At 38.6% G+C, this 22,689-nt stretch overlaps 1 protein-coding gene across 1 annotated transcript in view; it reads left to right on the top strand.

Moving 5' to 3' along the window:
• The first annotated feature begins 783 nt into the window (after positions 1-783).
• Positions 784-22,689, top strand: part of RALB (RAS like proto-oncogene B) — a 49,826-nt gene continuing 27,920 nt past the window's right edge. The window contains exon 1 of the mRNA XM_064451250.1: positions 784-924. The gene's annotated coding sequence lies outside the window, so the exon portion shown is untranslated. The remainder of the gene's footprint in view (positions 925-22,689) is intronic.

The following is a 22,689-nucleotide window of genomic DNA, read 5'->3' as shown; positions in this document are numbered from 1 at the left end:
AGGTTAAGAACAATTGTGCTGAGTTAGGACATCTGCTATGCTTCAAATGTTTATTAATTTCTTTTTTAAAGACTGTAAATGATGACCTGGGAAATCAATTTATAATGATATAGCCCTGTAAATGGATTATTATTTCTAAAGCAGGCTTGCAATTAGAAAGGGATCTAAGGAGTAAAACTTACCCCAGCAAATCTGCACAAAATCACATTGGCTTTCCATGAGATTTACAATCTTGTTTGCTTACATTGCTTTAGAAAATATTAATTGGATTCCTAAGTCACTGAGGTGCTTTAGAAGATTTTACTTTCACTGAAAAGGGCAATAAACAAGTCAAGGTACTGCCAAGGAGTGAATACACATGGGTCCTTGTTGCTTACGCAAGCCCAACTGTGGCTGCAGAGCCAGCGCTGCTGGGGATTGGTGTATTTGCCTGAAGAGACCCCATAACAACCTCAAAGCTTAAGACCTGACATAAGCACAGACAACAGACAATGCCAGGCAACGCTAAGCAATGCTCCGAGGCGGCTCAGCTGTTACACACCTTTTAGGCTAGTCCTAATAGTGATATAAATATTGTTTTCTAAGTTTGTCATTTTTATTCATTGAAACTTTTCACTGGAGAGGGTGGGGAAGGTAAAGCAGCAAAGTAATTTTCTGTTATTGGCCATTCAGGAATTTTTAAGCTGTTATTTTTTCAATCATCTACAATAGTTTCCTTGTTTTTAGAATGAGTGCATGATATCATATCCTGAGCCCTTCCCTTTTACTGCAGCTTTCTGAGGCACTAGGAGGAGTCCAGCTACAGTCATCGTATGAATTGGTCTGTAATACTGTAGTGGAGCTGCTTCTGCCATCATCCGCCTGCTGCCTTAGTCATACTCCTTAAGACATTGCTGCTCTAGGACAAACGACCCTTTAAGCACAGTGAGTATCAGCTAATAAAGCAAACAATCTATCTAGCTTGTAAAGCTGCATCAGAGAATGGTCATTTCTCTATGATTTTACATGTGTGTGCAGTTAGGAACACAAATACAAGTGAAGGGAGAACTCGCTGTCATTTTCCGTCACTGAAGTGAGAGGAGAAAGGAGATTCCTGGCCCAGCTGGGGTGAGAACAGGGATAGCAGCAATGTGGAAGGCTCTTGGGCTGCAGAGGCTGGATTAAAGGTGTGGGCTAGCTGTAGGAAGCAGCCAAGGTACGCGTACTTGGCAAGGCAACATACCCCTTCACTGTGGACAGACAGGAAAAAACAGCTGCTAAAATGTATAAGCAAGCAGCTGTGCGTGAGCACATGGCATTGTATTACTGCTGGATGACAAGCACCTCTTGTTTATTCTTAATCTTGCTTGACTTAATGAATGCAGTAGTACTAGCTAGTAATAAGCAAAATAAAAGGAGAATAAAAGAACTAGTTTTCTGCACTAATCTCCACTCATCCCTAAAGCATACAGGCCAAGTAAACATTAACAGTGAGTCATCAGTTCTTTTCAGTAGAACTACATAACCCATATTGTTGTTGTTGCTACTCCTGCGCTTCTCGGTCGTGGTCTTTAGCTCTAAAAAGCAGAGCTAAAGGCTCTGCCATTCTTGGTGGAGGGCCTAAGGTTTTGTCTAGATGTCTCTGCGGTGCTAATTATAGTAGAAACTTGTTAAATGTATCAATAATACAGTTAAAGTTTTATTTATAGTGTATGAATAACTTGCTATGATCCAGAATTTGCAGCGTAAAAAATGGTACACTGAAAGTAAATAATCGGCTTGCTTTTATATCTACCAAACGATATTGTAGAAGTTATTTATTAACTTAGAAAGTTGCTTTTAGAAGGACAGAAAATCTGAATTTTCCTGCATGTGTCGCACTGGTAGAGTACCAAACACCAACTTCATTCCAAAGTTGTAAAATACTTATGGCCATGCTTTACATAAAGGCATCACTCTATTTTGAATGGAACAAACAGAAAGCAGTAGTGATCTTTTTGTTATTTTTTAAGATAACAATAACTGGCTTCAGAAAAGTGCAAATAAGTTGCGTCCTTTCCCCAAACAGTCTTTAGAGAGGCAAGCAACTGTACAGGAAACACATAACATTTGAACACGTCATTGATCACACTACTTCATCCATTTTTTCTTTGCTCACTGGGGTTTTGATCAGCTTGTTTGTAGGGTCACAGCACAATGTTAGTAAAAATCATTGCTTTTTGTTATCTGCTAAACTGCATTGTGAGGTAAAAACTCGTCTTCAGTTAAAGGACGCTGGACCCTCTCCTGTTACTGATGTAGTTAATTTTATGATAGAACAAGCCTGCTATTTTCTACAACATGTTATGCTAAGAGTAGAAGAATGCTAAAGATGTGCTCATGTGGTGCTCAGTCTAGCCTCAGTAGCATCGAGGTGGTTGTACTAGAGACAGCTATTAGTGCACCTACTCCAGGGTTCTGCCTCCCGACAGCAACCTGTACTAGGTGCTTCTGATACAGTTGTAAGTAAGTCCAGAGGGATCATTTGCAAATAGCCTTCACAGGAGATTTTTTTTTTAATGCCTATCAGCTATTAGTTGACTTGGTTAACTCTTTCATCTCATAAAATATCACAGTGGATACTCACATTTCCATATAAATGTTCACTTCTTGAATTCACTGAGATCTGTGATCCACTGTTCCAACAATGTTGTGTGGCAATGAGTTCAGTAAAAAAATGTGGGTTTTTAAAGAAACAGTACTATTTCCTTTCTTCAGATTTAAATCTGCTGCCTTTCACGTCCATTAGATGTAAATTTGCTTCCACATCATAGCAGAGAAAACTCACCTTAGCTTTTATTTTTGTGCTCTACTGAAGAATAACAATGTATTTTTTTTCTTAGTTATAGTTTGGTCTGTCTAGTTTGTGGCTATGCTTTTTTTCAATTTATGAACTCTTTTCAAGGACTTCACCTACAGTTTTTCCTGTAGTTAATTATTTCGTTGTCATGCTTAAAAAATCTAAAGATTAAAGAGATGTGAGTTTCCCTTATAGAAACCACCCAGCTCTGCTCTTGTGTCCTGTTTATATATGTGTTTAATAATAATTTTGCCACCACCTTACATCCAAGAAATGTTAGGTGTGCAGAAAATGTTTAATTAATTAATCTCACAAAGAACTTGTGAGGTAGGTTCCCTCATTTTACAGGTGAGACAGAGAGTGAGACTGTTAATGTAAGTGTCTTGCTTAATATCACACAGTGAGTCAGTGCTAACGCTGAAAATAGAGTTTATATCTTCTGGTTCCTTGTCCTGCATTTTAATCATCAAACCAGACTTAACTCTAAAGTTGAACAAACTCTTTAAATTATTAAAATAGTTGTTCTCAGTTTCATGTTGGAGTATTATGTTTAGCACCTAAGCAGCTGAAACACTTGCAAACGTTTCCTTTGCTTAGGACTTTTTTAGTCTTTCTTGTTCAGACATTGCTTCAGATATCAGCTGAATACGTTTTGTTTACAGTAATCCTGAACTTTGAAAATACACTTAAGCAGCTCTTTGAAAAAAAAAAAAAAAAAAAAAAGGGTCTGCTCTTAACAATCACAGCAATCTCTCTGCTGTCAGTGTAGCAATGCTCTTTTTCATACTCCCAACAGCAGTTCCACTTAATAATAATCATAGCTTTAATTAATGGAGCATAGTTATTGCCCCACAGAAAGCAAAAGATAGACTGCTGGTTATGCTGTCATGGCTAGATGAAAATGTAGCCTGAAGCACAAAAGAGAAGATGTGTCTTAAGAAATACCTGCTTAGAAGTGCAGCTCTGAACTATATGCCGTGTAGCCTCTGAACAGACTGGTACATGGAGGTGTGGTCCTTGAAAATACGTTTCAATGAATAGTACATGAGTTCAGGCTAATGCTCCAGCAGCTTTATAGCTTTACTGAGTATAGTCCACATGTTTGTTTATGCTGATAGGGCATATATAATTTTTTCCAGTCCTCACTATCTTACCTGTTTGATAGTGTTCTTCAGTACAGGAGAGAATAAATGGCCCAGAAAATGTGTACATAGGCATAAGACAGAAAGAGTCTCAGTAGATGGAATGAAGAAATATTAGGGTGGCTTGCTCCCTCCCGAACCTGGGTGTGGACACAGCTGTCTCTTACACAGCCTTATAGAATCCTTTGTATCATATAGTACTTTTGGTGTGTGTGAGACAAGAAGCACAAGGCTGTGGTCAGCCTCAAGATTTTTATAACGACTTTTGCCGTAGGTACCGAATAGGGCATTGCTGTGTAAGCAGCCTTCCAACTTAATTGCAATTTAACAACAAAATACCTTAGAAATTCAGCTGCTTCATTGCTGAATGCAAATAAAGCTCCTAGGTGGTAAGATCAGTCAGCAAGAATTGGCATGTTGTATTTATGGAAACAACTCAAAAGTAATTTAACACATTGTACTTGCAAAGAAGAAGATAATCACATCCTGCCTACTGAACTGGGGGCTAGACCAAAGGTTCCAGGTAACAAGCCAAGGAGAGATGTTCCAATAAGACCATTCTGTTTCCTCTCTGGGGTCAATACTTCTAATTTACCATGTTGTTTTCCTTCTGGGTTTATCTTCTCTTTAAAATGTTAACTATGAGCATATTTTAAGCTTTGCCACTAGGGCTTTGTCATCAGTGATTGACTGTCCAATATCGGTCACAGTACTGCTCCAGCTTCTCTTTCAGTTTCTGTTAGAGACTAAGGTGTTTTTCTCACAGACTTCAGAAAATGGCCTGATGCCAAGTGATGAGCAGTTTGCAAGACAGCACTGTGTCTGTGCCCATCTATCAGGGCTTAGAGGTGCTGCCTTTCAAAGGGGTTTTTGAAAACCTGGCAGGAGCTGGCCAGGACAAAGTGGACAAAGAAGACACTTCTGTGACTTTCATGGACTTTGACACCAAACCCAAGAAAGCAACAGAAATAATTGAAAATATTTCTGTGGATATTCACTCATGTCTCCCTTTATCCACAGTTCCTATAATTAACACATCAAATGCAATGGTAATAATGTTTGAGAAACTGAAAATTTTCATCAAACATCAGACAATATTTGTGAAAAACAGGGTTTGCAATGTTAATGTGCCTAGGTGTTCTCTTCCAGGTCGGGAATAGAAAGAAGGCTTTGTGATTCGTGTGTCTGACCAAAATTTACCAAACCAGTAGAAACAAAATACATGCACATACAATTCATGGGCAAAGAATCCTTTTCAGCAACAATTCAGCTAATAGGTGTGAAGAATGAGTCAGCTTCAGAAAATCAGAAATTGTTTGGGATAATCTGAATGAGAATGGAGGATGCATAATACAGTACTGCATTTGAGAAGAGCTCTGACAAAATACGGGCCTTGATATTTGGAGGTAGAGAGAGTGAACTTGCTTCATCTATTACTGAAGAGAAATAGAAAACAAGCCAGCCTTTATGCTTAAGGAGACCTCATGCCATTTTACATAATAAACTTTATTTAAGGTCCTACTTTCAGCAAAACTGCAGTGTGTCCTGCCTACCTTAGTAATCTCGTTACTAGTCACTGCTCTTTAATAGGTCTATTGCAGCCTTGTTGTGTTGATTCAGCACAGAAAGAAAACATTTCAGGAATGTCAGTTCTTCAAGCAGTGGGGATTATAGGCATGGTAACAGCACAAGTTTGTGAAAGGTATGTGCTGCCTGCCTTCGTTCCCCGTACAACAGTGAGAGGGAAACTGAGGTACAGCCATAGTGCTACTCTGAAGAGTTAAGGTAATGAATATATTATTATTTAGATTTGACTCACGGAATTGAGAAAGCATTTGTGGTAATAAGGTGCTTATACATTACAGTCAGAAACTGAAATGGAAAAGAAAGTGAAAAGAAATGCATAATGAGGGAGTTGGCCAATTTAGTTCCATCATGCAAGCACAGTGAGAGGTACAAAGGTAAGGAATGCCACAAGTAACGAAAAAAATCCACTATCAGTTGCCTTAAATTATATTAATTAGAAAAGGTGGAGTTAGCAATGCAGGCAAGGCACATTTTTTCCAACATTCCTTATTATGTGTTAATCGTGGCACTGTAAATATCCAAAAGTCTTGGATCGTGCAACTTGCAAAATACCACTAGAATGTTTCTTGCTGGAACTAGGTTCAGCGAGGCAAGTACAAGCTGAAACTGTAAATATGGGGAAGGACTTCTCTGTTCAATAAAACAAACAGTTTCTGCTGAAACTAGTTTTGCTTGAGGAACTAATTTGTGGTTCCAAGTGTCTTTCAGTGCTGACAGCTGAAGAAGGTAGCTGTGGGCCAGATTGTAATGTTCGCTCCTTGCTCTAATGGGCGGATGTGTTTAATTAACCTTTGTTTCTGCAGAAGCAGACATTCTGGCAAGCTATAGGATTGCTAAAGGAGGGAAATCTAAACAGCAGTGAACCTAGGCACATTCTATATATCTAGTACTAGGTAAGGAATGATAATGTAGACAAATACTGTTTCCTAGGAGATAGGTTTGTATCAGCAACTTCTGCAAAAGAAACTTAACATGGTTCACCCTGTAGGGCTCCCCCCCATCAATTTCACAAGACCCAGCTATGGTCCCATGCCCTTTGGACTCTTGTCCCTCATGTATGGTTAAAGACTGGGCACAGTTCTTCAACTGGGGGTCACAAAAGCACATATTCAAGGTGGAAATATTCTGTTTAGTATCTTTTCCTGAGAGCTAAACCTGACAGCCTTGTTGCCTGTTCCATGTCCAGCAGTGACTTCTCCAGATACCATAGCTTGGACAGACTCTTCCCAGAGCTTCCTGTAAAGTGCAGATCTTCAGGTTTATAGCTAATTCTTCAGGAGGCATATGGCAAGTCTAATGCAAAACAGATACCCTTTGCATAAACTTGCTGAAGGCATTGTTTTTAGCTTGAAAAACTGAAGCACTGTAGACTACAATTCATATCAATACAGCAAACTCCCTGGCCACGATGTCCCTTGGCCCTAATCTTTCACTAAAAAAATCACCAACTTCGTATGTGTGTTGTGAAAACATGTAAATTAGAGCTTATCTTCTCTGGCCTTCATCAGCTCCACTGACACAATAGCATCATTGTTTCCTATTTCCTCCCCTTAGTAAGCAGCACCATCCATTCCTCTCACTTCCTTTCAGGCCCAAACCTTTCCATCTGAGAGACTATTAAAAGCTCTGCTTTGTCATCTACTTTTGCTACTACTGTGATCTAAATGCCAACCTCCTTCAGTCCTGGTTGTCTCAGTCTCAGCCAGCCAAGATCCTGTTTTTAGTCAAAAGGTGCCTTTTAAACTTGAGTGATGGACATTCCTTCTGCTCTTGTAGTCTTACAAACAAGGTGTGTTCCCAACTGACAGAAACATTTAGGTTACAGCATTTTTCTACTAAAACTACACCGTAGCAACACAGTATCTATCACAATCATAAACAGTGCTTTTCCCACCTCAGCACTGTGATGCAGAACTCTTCCCTTCATAATACTGTGCAACCGTCTCCACATTGGCACAGTACGTAGGGACTAGTGTTAAGGCTGCAGTTAAATTACTAAATTCCTAATCCCATGCTTTGTCCAATGGGTTTCTGTTCCAGAATGGAGAGTCATGACAACAAAGTAGGTAACCAAGGAAAAATAAAACTGGCTATACCTTCAGGATTATGAGTTCAACAAAATTCTTCGGCTTGTTCATACTGGGCTCTGTTTCTGGTAAGGACTGATGACTTCAAAAGCCATAAGCCATGTGTTAAGATCTTGGGTGATGACAATTTCCTTTATAATGTTGCCCAGTGCCTGAGATTATAGAGATAGGATTGTATAGGCCTGCTACAAGCAGAGAGTGTCCTGTCACAAAGAGAATGTTTGCACAAAGACTGAGGATAGAGTAAGATTCTATGTCCAGATATAGATGGTGATCTCCAAAAGCTCTTAGCATTGGCCAAACTCACAGCACAGTCAGTGGATGTAGTCAGGCTGACACGGATTACTTCTGAAAACCACTAGCATGGTTCAACATGCAGCTCACTGGCCAAATCTGGTCTGCAGGATCTTCTGTCTGGCCTGAACCACTTTTTCCATGGAAATTCCAAGGAGCAAGCTGCTGCCTAATCCCAAAGAGAAGGAACGGAGGGAGGATGCTTCTTGCTTGTGCTTCTAAGAGGTGGGCAAGAACAGCACCCTGAGAACAGATGAGCTGTTGCTGTGCTTGTCTGAATGAGCTCCTATTGATTGTCAATGGCCTGTCCTTAAACTGGGATCTGACTCAGCCACTGGCATTTGACTATCCTATTAATATACTTAATGCTGCCGTAGGTATCACTCACTGAGAAGGAATGTATGACAATACATATCTTTACATTTGTATTCTTTGTATTGTATTTATGTCTCTCTTGTCTTTGGCCATCTACATGTGATGCATGGCTTAATTTCCCTGCACAACTGCAGGAATTATTATTTTCTTGTAATTATGGAAATCGTTTCAGTAAGTAAGTGTGAATTCTGTATGCATACAAGGATAAACAAACTATTTTGCAGGCTTTTTATTTGAGTGAATACATTCAGTGGGTTCTGGGTCCTATCCTCCTCCAGTACAGGAAGCATAGTGCTGATGGGGACTGAAAGGAAGTTGCTGTCCTTGGAGTCGATAGCAAAGCTCTCTGGCTAGTGCGAACAGACACCATTCTGAGCTAATATAAAGATTAAAAGCCAATAGAAAGAATTACAATATCAGCTTAATTTTAACATAATCTAAGTATGAATTACCACAACTGAGCACTCTCAGTTAAATACAAGTTGAAACAATTACTTCATCTTCAGGGAGAATCTCTAAGCAATTGAGATGGATGTAAATCTCAGCTGAAACTCCTGCTTGAGGAAAAGTGCTACTGGATATGTCCATAGCTCAGCTGCAGCACACGCAGCCAGTTACAGTACAGGGGAAAGCTACATTAACTTTCAGTCAGGCTAAAGGAGTACCTCTCCTGATTTTGATAGATGGCAGTTAATTATATTTTTCCTCTTTGGAAGAAGTATACGTTTCTTTCTTTTGCTAGCATGTCTGATAATGGCAGGGGATTTTTCTGAGAGTAGTCTTGGAACAGAACTGCAGCTCCAGGCACTCTGTAAGAAGCCAAATACAAGGGAAGGGTGGAGTGGAGTTGCTATTTGATAACAGAAATAGTCTACAAAAAAGTTTCCTTATCTCTGTTCAGTACGTGTTTTCAGAAAGTAACTGTGATGAAAAGGCAGGAGCTATTCTTCTCTGCTGTAAATTCTTTTCAGATAAGTCTTTTGAAAGAAATTACAATGCTATCTTCACTCAAAACCTTCCTAAGATGTGTTTCTTCCATAAAGTGTTTCTATGCTAATCCACTAGGCGTTGCTATTTACATCTTGAAAAGAAACAAAGTACTTAACCCGAACTGATCATAGATTAGGATTTACTAAGCACACGCATGTCCGATAGAAAACCTGTAGTCCATGGAAAGAATCTGTTGCCTCCTGGCAGTAGTTGTTTATATTGTGTTTTTATTTCTTATTGTTGATTGTAATCTCTACAGGGAAAGGGTGTTTGTCTTAATGCACCTTTAAGGCATCATATATGTCTGTAACTTTATGCAAATTAGTGAAGATCAAGAAGGAAACAAGAAGTAATTTTACAATACAAATTAGCTTCACCTCGAATATCAGTCAAATTCTACTCTGTCATCTCAATGTAAATCCAGATTTGGTGCTGAAGTCACTGGAATGGAAAATAGTCATAGCTCTTGACACAAAGAAGACTGAAGGGGAGAGGAGGCCAGTAGTGCCACATCTAATAGATCCATTCCCATTATCTTAGACTATGCAAACATTAAATAACCCATGGCTTCTCTTCAGGACATGCTATGACCCTATGCTGCCTTGTGCTGTAGGCTGCTAATATAACTCAGAAATGCACACCTGCTATTTAACAGTGTATAAAACAGTTGCTCCCAAACCAGGCACTGTTATAACTAGTGAGGTCACAACAGTTTCAAACAAGGTCACAAGCTACATGAAATTCAATTTGATCACATATTTATGCTAGTATTTGGGGTTGCATTAAATTCTTGCTCTACAATAGCCATTTTTTTGCAGTGAAAAAAATGGGGAACTGCTGTGTTTTACTCTGTGAAAGACTGGGTGGAGAGACTATTTCCTCTGAGTCATCACTAGGAAGAGTCCATTATTACAGGGGTGAAACGTGTACATGACAGCTAGAATTGGAAAAAACCCTACAACTGTGAACATGTTCAAATCTGTTGATACAGCATATTTCAAGACCAAAGGTGTCAACACCGTTGCTTTCCAAAATTGTAATTAATCTGTATGTCCAAAATATTATGTTGCTATAATAATTATCATAACAATGTTAATTATAGATCAGTCCTTCACAGCCAAAATACACTCACCACTAGGTAAAACACGGCAGTTATTTATGCATGATATACAACAGATGAGAAGAAAGAAGTAAGAACATTACACCCATCAGAAATGGCTGGACCCCCTTTTTTTTAACAGTGTATGCGTGTCTGTGCTGGAATCTAGCAAGGAAGCCCTGCCAGTAAAGGCAGGGGATGTTGTAGAGGCAGTAAGCTGGGAGCAGGGAAGGAAAGCAATACTTCCTGATACTCATTAGCAAACTCAGAGGAAGGAGAGCATCCTGTCTAGTCATGCTAAATCAGCGAGAGTCCCTATCAACACAGCAAATCCCTTACCCATCCTTGTCCAAGCAGAAGGATATTCAGGTTTGGTTAGGAAAGAGAAGCCATGATTTTGTACATGGGTGTGCAAAGCGCCAATTAAACTTCACTCTCCTGTACTGTGACTTCCAAATTTGCTCAAGGAAGCTGTAAAATTCATAACCTGACGACTTGCCTGTCTTTGTTTTGTCTCCCTTTATCAAGCACACTGGGTCAGTTTTTACCTTTTTATGCTATGCCTCAACTTAAATATTTTATGCCACATCCCATTAAAATCCTCAGCTGAGAACCTTCATCCTTTCAGCAGTGCAACTACGGCATACCATTTGTTAATTTGTGAATTTCAAATATATTTAGTGTGACTAAATAGCAGAGTTTGAAGAACAATGGCCTGTCTTGATACATAAAACTGACATATCCCCTAAGCCAAGGCATTTCGATTCTGACCTGGAAAGGGACATCAGAGTTCAGTCTCTCATGCCCTAGCAGCCCTTCGCTTCTTGTCTAGAAGTTGCCATTTCCACAGGTAGTTTTTGTATTACTAATGTTTTCATGAACCAACCACTGTTAACCGCAAACAGCATTGAGACAAATTGACACAAATGGCAGCTTAAATGACAAATTAAAAACTGTCATCCTCGTGGGGGGTCCCTCCACAAACAAGTTATTATCAGCAACATTAGATTGCAAAAACACTTTAAGCATATACCAATTTCAATTTATATTCTTTAACAAAGGTTCTAAAACCAATATAAATAACAAGTCATACAGACCAGAATACATAAAAAAACCCCAAGCAAAAACCCAATAAAAACCTTAGCAAGGAAAACCATACAAAGATGAATGCTGATGTTAGGCTGAATTCTCAGGCTGTGTTTCATTACTATTACTGATACCATTTATCAAGGACTTCCAAGCCAGTTCTGATATTTCTCCCCTTTGCATTTATAACACCAACTGTTACATTCTTAACTCTCATGTTCTGAGCTAAACTTTCCCTCTTAAAACTTAGTCCACATTATTTCCGGTCAGATTTGAATCAGCAAAGCAGAACGTTTCCTGTCCTGGGAGGGATGAACCTACACTGGATATTAGGAGCCTGTGTCAGCACTAACAGGATCCAGACCAGGAAGCTATGCATTTTATTAACAGGAACTAGAACAAGAGTGGCAAAGTTTTGGCAGAATTAGAATGAAATGTTTGTACATGGAACAGAATAAGAACTGGAACTAAAACAGTTTTATATAACTAAAATAAGGCTGCCAGCAAACCAGTTTGGTGGATTTGCAAATCATCAGGAGCTTATGGGAAAAAGCTTAAGCTCAAACCTAGGATTTGAATGAAAGCTCTCACTGCCTAATTAACTGGAGCCATGTCTCTGGCATGCTGAAAAAGGCTGCTTTGGTGAGTCGAGAGTACAAATGAGTTATGTCCTGGAGCAACAAGCCATTGACACTCTACTGACAAATGAATAGTTGAAAGTTTGGATTATAACAAAAATGGAGCTAGAATTAGTGTTGGTCAATAGGAATAAAAATTGACTCAAATTCTCATGCTGGAACACAAAGCATGCTTCTCAGGGAGCTAACAGTGCACGTGGACCAAAATACACATAGTTCTGTGGTGTGGATGTAAAGTAAGACCAGGAGTAGCCCCAAGTCTGATGCCATCTAATGCATTGTAGCTCTGTCTGCTGGTCAGCACTTCCTCATATGTACTAGCGTGTTTTCATACCTCTTCTAGCTGCAACTTAAGAGTCTCCCCAGGATCCAAACCTGGGTTCCAAGCTTGGTTTTTGGAAATTTGCTAGTTGAAGTAGAAATGTGTGTCTAGAAAAAAAGCTGACAGACATTTTATTGGTCAGCTTTACAGGCTGGTCTTCCTGTTAATTACGGCTTTCTACTGAATGAAGTCTCTAACAGGGATAGGTGAGCATGGTCCTCCATTAGCTGGCCGGAAAAGCATAAAAAGCCTTACTTCTTCCATAGCCAAAAGGAACATATATTTAGCTTAAGGGATACGGAAGCCATCTTTTTTGAGAAATAAATTCCACAGCCTTTTTCATTGCTGATATGTGACCTTGAGGACTTTAAAATCATGCAGTGTCCTCCTTTATGACAGCTGCAGATTTATTACAACTAATGGGGTAAGGGGAGCAGCCCTCTTATTATAAGCGTTTAAAAGGGAGATGAAATTTGATGGTGAAATTGATGCTGTAGGTGCAGCAACCAAGGCCAAAGCATGGCAATCACACCTAGTTGTTTTTACACTTGCAGCTTTTGGGAACTGACAGGAAAGATTACTTTTGATTTATACCTCTTTCTGAGAAGGAAGACCTGATAATTATCAGGTAGTTCACCTGTGTCATGCAACAGCTGTGTCAAAAGCTAACAGTTAAACTACAAGGCAGAATCAATGTGTGTGTGGAGTCACCCCGTGAGGGGTGGAAAATTAAACCAAGCTGCAAAATTCTGCGGGTGAGACAGTGTGCATCCCACAGCCATTGAATAAATCTCATTTTCTTTTAACAAGAATAAACTTATGTATCTGAGGCCCTCTGGAATCATATGATGATGATTCCTATTTTTTCATGCAGATAATCAATTCTTCTAACACAGGTAAAGGTCCTAGGTGAACCTTTTACTTCTATTTGCAAAATAGTGCCCCATCAGAGGTTTTGAATTTCTTTCATGCTGCAATCTTTACCTGCTTCTACATTTTAACTGCATTGTTTGCATGACAAGGACTAAGAAACAAAACTTCCATGAAGATGCATAGAACCTTAATGACAGAAAACCTAGTTATGGCTTAGGGCACTGAAAATTTTTGTAAGAATCACAGCTCTCTCTGGGCAAGAAATTCTAGAAGAATTGTAAAGATGAGCTCATTTTTAGCCAATCATTAAAGAGGAGCCCTGAAGTTTAAGGGAATTTGAACTCCACCGGCAGGCTAGCACTGCAACTCCTTCTGCCATGATTCAGACTGTATTTAGAAATGGCAGCTTAGACCTATCTCCGTTAATATCACACAACAAAGTAAGAAAGTACAAATCAGCTAAGCGGAAAAGGAACTGAGTTTTGCCATCTTTTCCTGAATTGAAAGCTTCCCAAATTATCCCCAGAAAACCTCTGGAGAGGTTTAAGGAAAGCCACAAGGAAACTGTTGCTGAGCCTTCAGTGCTGAGAAGTCAAAGGAGCCCAGCTGATCCAAACAAAGGATTCTTTACATGCTAATCAAAAGAGAGATTCAGCAGGTGGCCACATTGCTTAGGCTCTGTGAAAAGAAACTGAAAAGGCAGAACTACATCAAGCTGAATCTAGCATGGACGTGACATGACTATTGCATTTTGCATTTGACATAATGGATATCTTCAGCCACAATGGCCAAATCCATAGCATTTTTGCTTTCCAAAGAGCATGAAGGACTGCCCTTTCTTAGAAGGAAGTGGCAGCTGGCACAAGACTAGAATAATATCTCAGGCTTGCTCTATTTAAAGATCTTTTCTAAATTTACAAGAAAATAACTTGTTGGTTTAAAGCATTTGTCAAGAGAAATTGCTAAATATTTTGGATTTTCCATTTACTTTGCCCATTTCCAGCTACGTACCTGCTTCTTACCTGTCCTAAGCGTCTTGCATCCTAAATTAATTACAACTGCTAAATGGAAGAGCTAAGATCACAAACATTATCAACTACTACTCTCTTAAGACCTTTGGCAAAAGGACTGGCCAGTCTCTGGAGAAAGTAGCATCGTGAGCCATTACAGTAAGATTCAGTAACACTCTCAGATCCCTTCTCTGAATGTAATCTATGCAAGCCAACAAGTTCAGTGGGAATCTGATAGGAAATGACTTAGGAAAAGGGTTCTTGTTAGTCCTGCCCTTCTCCATAAATTGAAAGAGGGAAGGAAGAAGAGAATAGCAGTATTTTCTTCCAAATCATGGGAAGAAGATGCATCCTTTGTATGCAAAATTTTAGGGAATACAGCATCTATCTAGCATGTAGTAAATCAGCCATCAACTTCCTCCTCTTCTGAGGTGATTTGAGCTCACATCTAGTAGGAAAGTGCCCAAATAGCAACCCGAAGACTATCCTATGCTAGGCAAGGGGTGTGGTTAGTCCTTGCTGAAGCTGATCCATTTTACATGGAATGCTATTCACTAAACCACAGACAGTACAAGCAAGAGTGGTCTGTGTTATCTAACGGTTGCAGCACACATGGAACAGTCCTTGTTCACATAAAGATGTCATAATTTATATTGACTACACTGGTGGCATCTGTGCCTTTACAGTTCTACCTTCTGTGGGCAGGCTTATATTATCTGCTTGGCATGATCCATTTATTTCTATGAGCCAGGCACAGTATGAATGACCAATGCCAGTTTTTAACTTATCAATTAACTTACAGTGACCCACACAAGAGTTTAAGTTTGAAGTTTGCAGACTGAAGTCTTCTATCAATCTGCAGGAGGGAAACCCCATTATTTTTTCCCTTATATTGTATATATGGAGATACTACTTGTTATCTGCAGAAACCAGTTCTGGAAGGGAGTTTACTTCCTTTTTCTGTTCAGCTCAAATAATGATGATCACAATGCTTCAATATGAAGTTGATTTTTACACTATACATACAGTCCTGAAACCAACAATTAACTTGGCATACACCACCAAACACCTCCCTTAGGGCAACTCAGATTTCTCAACTGGCAGTAAAAGTTTCCAGAGTAGCCTCCCTAACTAACCAGTTTTCATCCCTTATCTCATTCCAATAATATAACTGTTAATGTCCAATGCTAAGAGCAAAGAGAAAATAATAAAGTGACGCTGAAAACAGCATTAAAAAAACACCATAAAATCCAGTGCTCAGAGACAGCAATGTCTCAGATGGTGCTGCTGAGAACCAGACCACTAGTTTCTGGGCTAATTCTCCATTTTCTGTTTTGAAATAATCCACATTAATTTTGATGCATTGTGCACTGCTTCCAGAGAACTGAAGGATTATATTAGGGGCCACCTTCTCCATTATCTGACCATTCCTGTAGTGTCTGTATCGATTGCCATTTAGCATTTTGCAGATGTTTTCACAGATAGTAATCAGCATGGAAGAAAAAAGGTAGGGGAAAAGCAGGCCTTGTATGTGTTATGACCTGGTTGTAATTCCATTTAAAACGTTAGAGAACTACTGCACAGAAAAAGGAAAGCCTTAAAAAAGGACAGAGTTATAGGGGGAATAAACATATTGATTCTGGTGAGCCAGACCAAACCAATTCATTTTCTGCTACTGAAAGTCTGATCAGAAAAATGAAGCTAAAGGTCTGATGTTGCCCTTCAAGAAATCCAGATTGAGGATGAAATTCATGCCTGAATGCAGAGAAGCAATTTTGAACAGTCAAAGTTTGATTTACTGTTCTCTGAAAGGTTGTGTAAAGCTTCTTACTAATGATCTCAAAGTTACACTAAGGCAGTTCGTATGATTAAGGGCAATCACAGTTCTGACAGACTCTTAGAAGATACAGAGACAGCTTGGGGTTATTTCTTATTTACTGTAAATTTTATTTTTTAATTCTGACTAGATGGAACTTCTTAAATTAATTTGTTCAACATTTGCATTACAGACACACAGCAGTAGTACCGGTGCAGATCTGCATTATATGGTATATACTCAGATTCTGCTTTCATCTATGACAGCGTCAAATCAAGTGAATAAGATTTGAGAAAGCCAAGACACAAGACTGTTCAATAAACTGTAGTTGATCAGAAAATGTCAAAAAACCTGCCATTCTTTGGACATTCTGCTCTGGGGCAGAAAATCTGTAACACAGTTTGCAAGGTCTAATAACAAAGACAAGACCAAATTAAAGCAAATGTTCACTGCTGTCCAGCAGCTTCTTTTATGCCACAAACACCAGATGAATTTAGGATTTCAATCATTTATTTTGGGGAGATTAGTTTAAGTAGAAGAATGGGTGGATTTGCTTGTGAGTGTATAATGCAGTTCTCTGCTGTAAATCAGTGTAGCTCCAATTAAATTTGGGAAAAAGCATTTCTGACCCTTAAACATAGATTTTAGTTGTGTCGAATCACAGTGGCTTCAACTTTTAAATTAAAAATATATGTGTACACATATATCTGCATAAATATATATATATCTACTCAAAGATTCTTTTCTCCTTATATTGCGTCTTTGCTTGCTCACATTATCTACAATATCAGAAGTCTCAACTCAGAGCTTTCTGGCTCCTGGAAATTATTCCAGTTTTTATTTTAATGTGGTGCTTCTGTTTTATTTTTATGGTTTCCCAGAAATTAACCACAATGAAATCATGTAAAATGGCATGAGGTCTCCTTAAGCATAAAGGCTGGCTTGTTTTCTATTTCTCTTCAGTAACAGATGAAGCAAGTTCACTCTCTCTACCTCCAAATTTCAAGGCCCGTATTTTGTCAGAGCTCTTCTCAAATGCAGTACTGTATTATGCATCCTCCATTCTCATTCAGATTATCCCAAACAATTTCTGATTTTCTGAAGCTGACTCATTCTTCACACCTATTAGCTGAATTGTTGCTGAAAAGGATTCTTTGCCCATGAATTGTATGTGCATGTATTTTGTTTCTACTGGTTTGGTAAATTTTGGTCAGACACACGAATCACAAAGCCTTCTTTCTATTCCCGACCTGGAAGAGAACACCTAGGCACATTAACATTGCAAACCCTGTTTTTCACAAATATTGTCTGATGTTTGATGAAAATTTTCAGTTTCTCAAACATTATTACCATTGCATTTGATGTGTTAATTATAGGAACTGTGGATAAAGGGAGACATGAGTGAAGATCCACAGAAATATTTTCAATTATTTCTGTTGCTTTCTTGGGTTTGGTGTCAAAGTCCATGAAAGTCACAGAAGTGTCTTCTTTGTCCACTTTGTCCTGGCCAGCTCCTGCCAGGTTTTCAAAAACCCCTTTGAAAGGCAGCACCTCTAAGCCCTGATAGATGAAATCACAAAACCTGGGGATTGGAGAGAAGCTTGGGCTGTGGGCTTGCAGTGTCTGATGGGGTCCCAAACTTCACTTTGGCCAAGGTACATTCCTTTTGCAGACCGAGGACCCCACAAACAGCACAGCTCCTCCCAAGATTTTTCAAAGGAATATGATGCTTAATGTAAACTGCATGAGACGATAGAAGATATTTATTTTTGGTTTAAATTTTTTATTTACAATTTATTTATTAAGGAGTCAACAGATTTAATATTAATTAATTATTAATATGTTGAATAGTAAATTGCTACTACTGACATAATTAGATTCTAGCAAATAGTCTTTTCAAAAAAGTTAATCCCTGGCAATTTTAACAAATCCTACTGCTACTGTTCACTGGAAAGATAAAAGACAATACAGAAGCCAGAACGTTATGCAATACCATGCATGCTTAGCTTTAAATTACTTTTCTTAATCCTCTAATGTAAAACATATTGTACCCTTATTGATTTTACAAGAAAAAAAACCAGAAGAGGCTGTTTATAGACCGAAATAGGTTATCAACCACAAGTAACATGTTTTCTAGAGAAGAATGCTGTGTAAACTAACATATGAACGTTCAGTGCAATAGTAAAAATTTTCTCAAATGCATCAATATTATCACATGACTGTATTATGTTCTTAGCAAGCTCTACAATTCGGAATCAAGTAATGTCATTACAATATGATACTTACATTAGCATATTCATAGACACACAAACTTCCTCATAAAGTTCGCAGGTGGAACAAGTTCCTACACATCTCCTACAACACCCACTTTACCCACTTTTTTGAGGCTTTCCCCTCTGGGTTAAAATACAGCAACTAATGAACAATGAATTGTTATATTATGTAAGCTTAGGGAGTAAAGAATCTGTAGCAAAGTGCAGCTGAAGAGGAATTTTGGTAGGCAAAATTTGTAGCCATTTGCTTCACCAACCAAACAACTTCATACAGAACTTGGATTTCCAGAAGTGATTTTCCATTCAAATTCACATTTAGTCCTTCTTTAATTTGACATTTGCCAGCATGATAGTGTAAAGTTATGTTACAGGTGCAAGAAAAATCTGATTTTTTTAGCCACTGAGTCATATCAGAGTTAATTCTAGAAGGTGTGCCACTGAGGCATAGGTAAAGTACTATCATAACAATAACTAACTTTATTACAGAATTCAGGTCCCAAGATCACTCTTATTAATTATGAGGTGCTTGGGGAAAAAAAAAATTCTATTGCCACTTCAACAGTAAAGGGGCATCAAAGCTCCCAGAAGTTTGCAGTAGATGGTGCACTTCAACACTCAAAAGGGAAGACCACACTGATAACAGTAAAGATAGCAGACTAAATATGAAGGGCTTTTATGGCATAAGAATATGTTTGCATAAAAAATGCTCTATTTTCATTTGCAGAAGGACTTTTTAACCTTATTCTAAGTTACTTCAACTTAATTAGAGACTGCAGACAGAAGTAGGTACTTAAAATTTATATAATTTTAGTTGACAAATCTTCTTTCTGATTTATTGATCCCATCCTGCTAGAAATCTGGTTGCTATCAAAGCCAGTAATTTTCATTACTAATTTAATATATTTGTCAGTAATTTCATCTGGAAAATTTGATTCAAAAATAAGGGACACAAGGTCTGTTAACGTGAGATTATTCCAAGTGTGCTCAAATCACTCTCCAACAGCACCTGTTCAGCAAGGTAGCACTGTTCAACACAGTGAGCTAAATTCTTTATAATGTTAGCTGTCTTATTATTCTGGAGAAATCCCCTGCCTTATCTATTTCCGGAATAATTCCAGTCTTTACACAACTGGCTTTGGTGTGGTAATGATAATCACATTCAACTTTATCTGTAAGACACTAAAGTATGCTTTCTACCCTACATGTAACTGGTAAATCTTTAGTTAATATATCTGCTTCAGCAGTGCACTTGAGGAAACGTGGGCCAGCTGGAGGGAGTCCAAAGAAGAGAGAGAGCGACTGGCAATTAGGAAACATGACCTATAAAAAACAACTGAGAAAACAGGTGTTATCTGAAGGAAGAAAATTCTGAGGAGTGAAAAAATAATGATTTTTGAATATTTAGCAGATTGATGCAAAAAGGAAAAAAAAGGTCTGATTGCTATGTCCAGTATGCAACTAATTAATTTGCTTAAACCACAGTACGTGACATTTAAGGTAAATGTTGTTGTTTTTTTCATTATAAAGTAATCCAATATTTTAAATAAACTGCTATGATGATACTGCAATCTTAATTACATTAAGAAAAATACACACCAAAAACTATGTATGTTTAACTGATCTTGCCTTTGTGCCACGGAATAAGACTACCTGACGTCTTATGACTCTCTCTAGACCTTTATTTTATTTTGATTCTTGGCTATCAAGATATTTACAATAAAGTTAGCTCCCTCTGTAAAGGCTCCAAGATCAGGCCCTAAATCTGTCACGCTGTTGATAATCGTGACCAAAGCGTAACGCTTGTAAAACTGGAATGTGAAATCCCTTACCTCACAAAATGCCAGTGAGAATCTCCTTAAAAGTGACCTTGTGATATGATCCTGACAAATCCCAGCTGTACCTGAAATGGAAAGGTGATTTGATAGCAAACTTTATTTTGGTGTGGTGACTTCCTGCTGTCTGCAATAAAAATAAAGTGCATGATATAGTCAAAACGCCGTAAACTCCTACAAGGCCAAAACCACAGTCATATTTCATTTATTATTGTTTGTTTCTGATATATTTTATTTTACTGCCTTACGGTTTTGAATGCTGAAATTCATAAATCATGGCAAGGTCAGCTTCATTCTCTTAAGTATACAAATAATCTGTATAATGTAGTTCTTGTCAGGTTATCCATGCCCAAAGAGAAAATCATGTTTGACTAAATTATTTTTATTTTAGAACAAACTCTGAGTGCACACTATGTGCGTGTACCTCTTCTGACAAGTTATCTGAGCCTAGATTAACTCTGACAGCTGAACTCTGCACATACAAAAAATGTTGTATTTTGAGAACAAAAAGGAATCACAGCATTCTGGATAATCCAGCAGGGTTTTTCTCTGCGTTCCCCAATTAGCTTTCTTCTGTTCTCCCCAATCTTACACTAGCATTCATTTTGATTGAAAAATGGTTTAAAAAGAAGAATAATAAAATACAGTAGCTTTGGATTGAATAAATTAATGAAAACTTAAGGGTCTGGTTACCTTCACTGAACAATTGCTTTGTGCTGCACAGGTGCTACAAGGGACTGGCTGTGTGTAACTAGGAATTCCTTCAGAGAGGGACAAAACCTCCCTGCTGCTTTAACCTGTTCTTATGCTCCTGGCTCAGCCTCAGTGCTGGACATGTGTCAGGATCACTTCTTTCTCCACTGACCCCTGACTTCTTTGTGGTTACTACTGGCAACAGTTCCTGTCTCCACCTCTTGTAAACTGAGGCTGGGGTAAAAGTTGTGAACCAGGTACCTGTCCTGCAGCTGTCCCTCTTCAGCATTCAGATGTCAGCAGAGAAAAGAATCTGCCTCTGATTTCTGTTACTGCCAGCGACTGCAAAGGACATCACTAGATCTGCAAAGACCCGACTTCCTAGGTAGCACGGATTCCCTTGCAATTCAAGATTGTCCTTCCATGTTGGTCATCAGTTTATATTCCTTTGGTTTTATCCCCAAGATTACTTCTACAGGCTCCCTGCAGGAACAGGGAATCCCTTCTGCCCATCATTTGCAGCCTGCTGGACCTTACAGTTCTTCAAATACATTCTTCCTAACTGGCTCCTTACCTTGTTCCTCCTGTATGTAGTCACTTGTTAAAAAAGGCTGGAGAACTGGGTGTGCAGATGGTGGTTTTACACAAACACTGTACAGGCGTAAAAGGCAAACCTGGAGGCCAAGGCAACTACCAGTCCCATCTAGCATGAAGTTATCAGAGAGGAGAGGGAGATAATAATGTTAGCCTCTCTCCCCTCAGCAGTTGTGGATATGGTAATCCTTGGGATCTGATCAAGAGATCCCTGCAGCACTCGGGCTATGTTTGGAGGTCTACCACCCATCCTACTAGGAATGGGTCTACTACCATCTTTTCCATTTAATTCCTCATATACATCTCCTTGATGTTCTTTGTCAATTACTTCCACAATAAAAAAAGGTTTATTTTAAAAAAATCAGAGCGCTATATATCTGGGTATTACATCTTTGCCATTCCATCCCATCCCATCCCATTAGTGCCTACAACTAATTTAAGCTAACTCTTACTTCAGCCATCTTTCTAGAATACATTTCTACTTATAAAATAGAACTGCCCAGAAGGGAAGTATGAGTCTTAATCTTTGAAAAAAGATATTTGCTGCTCAGCCATCCCACCACACTTACTGTTGTTCATGACTCTAGCAGTGACACAGAGTGCCCTGTTACATTCTTAGTGGGCTAGAAACTAAATGCATGCATCAAAAGTACTGTCCCTACCTCTAAGAATTTGCAGTTTAAATCATATTATGGCGCAATAAAGCAACAGCAGGGATAAATTTTTCAATTTCTCCTGAAATCTTACTTGTTTAGAAAGTGAACATTTATTGTCTGCAAAGAACTTAAAATAAAATAAATGTAATATAAATGACAATGAAAAGGAATTTTCTCCCCTAAATTGTTCTATAGAATTTTTCTTCCTAAAGTACTGAAGCAAAAATATATCTGTAACACCTATGGTAACCATGGAGACTATAGGAGGCAACATGCATAATGATTCGGAATGTGGCATCTGACAAATGTTCTTTGTCATGACTGATTACTGCAAAGAAGTAGGTTTCCCCTAAACAATTTGCAGAAGCAGGATCAATGTGGTTAGTTTCTCAACCCTCTTTTTTGCAAGGGGGAAGGGAAGTGTCAGCACTGTGGTATGGGCAGCGACTAATATTGTGTTCGGTTTGAAAAGACCTGGCTTCCCAGGTTCTTGGTAGTTTCATC

Source organism: Phalacrocorax carbo, chromosome 5 (genome assembly GCF_963921805.1).
Source record: "Phalacrocorax carbo chromosome 5, bPhaCar2.1, whole genome shotgun sequence".
In the NCBI taxonomy this organism is placed as follows: domain Eukaryota; kingdom Metazoa; phylum Chordata; class Aves; order Suliformes; family Phalacrocoracidae; genus Phalacrocorax; species Phalacrocorax carbo.
This window is presented reverse-complemented; position numbering and strand designations above follow the sequence as displayed.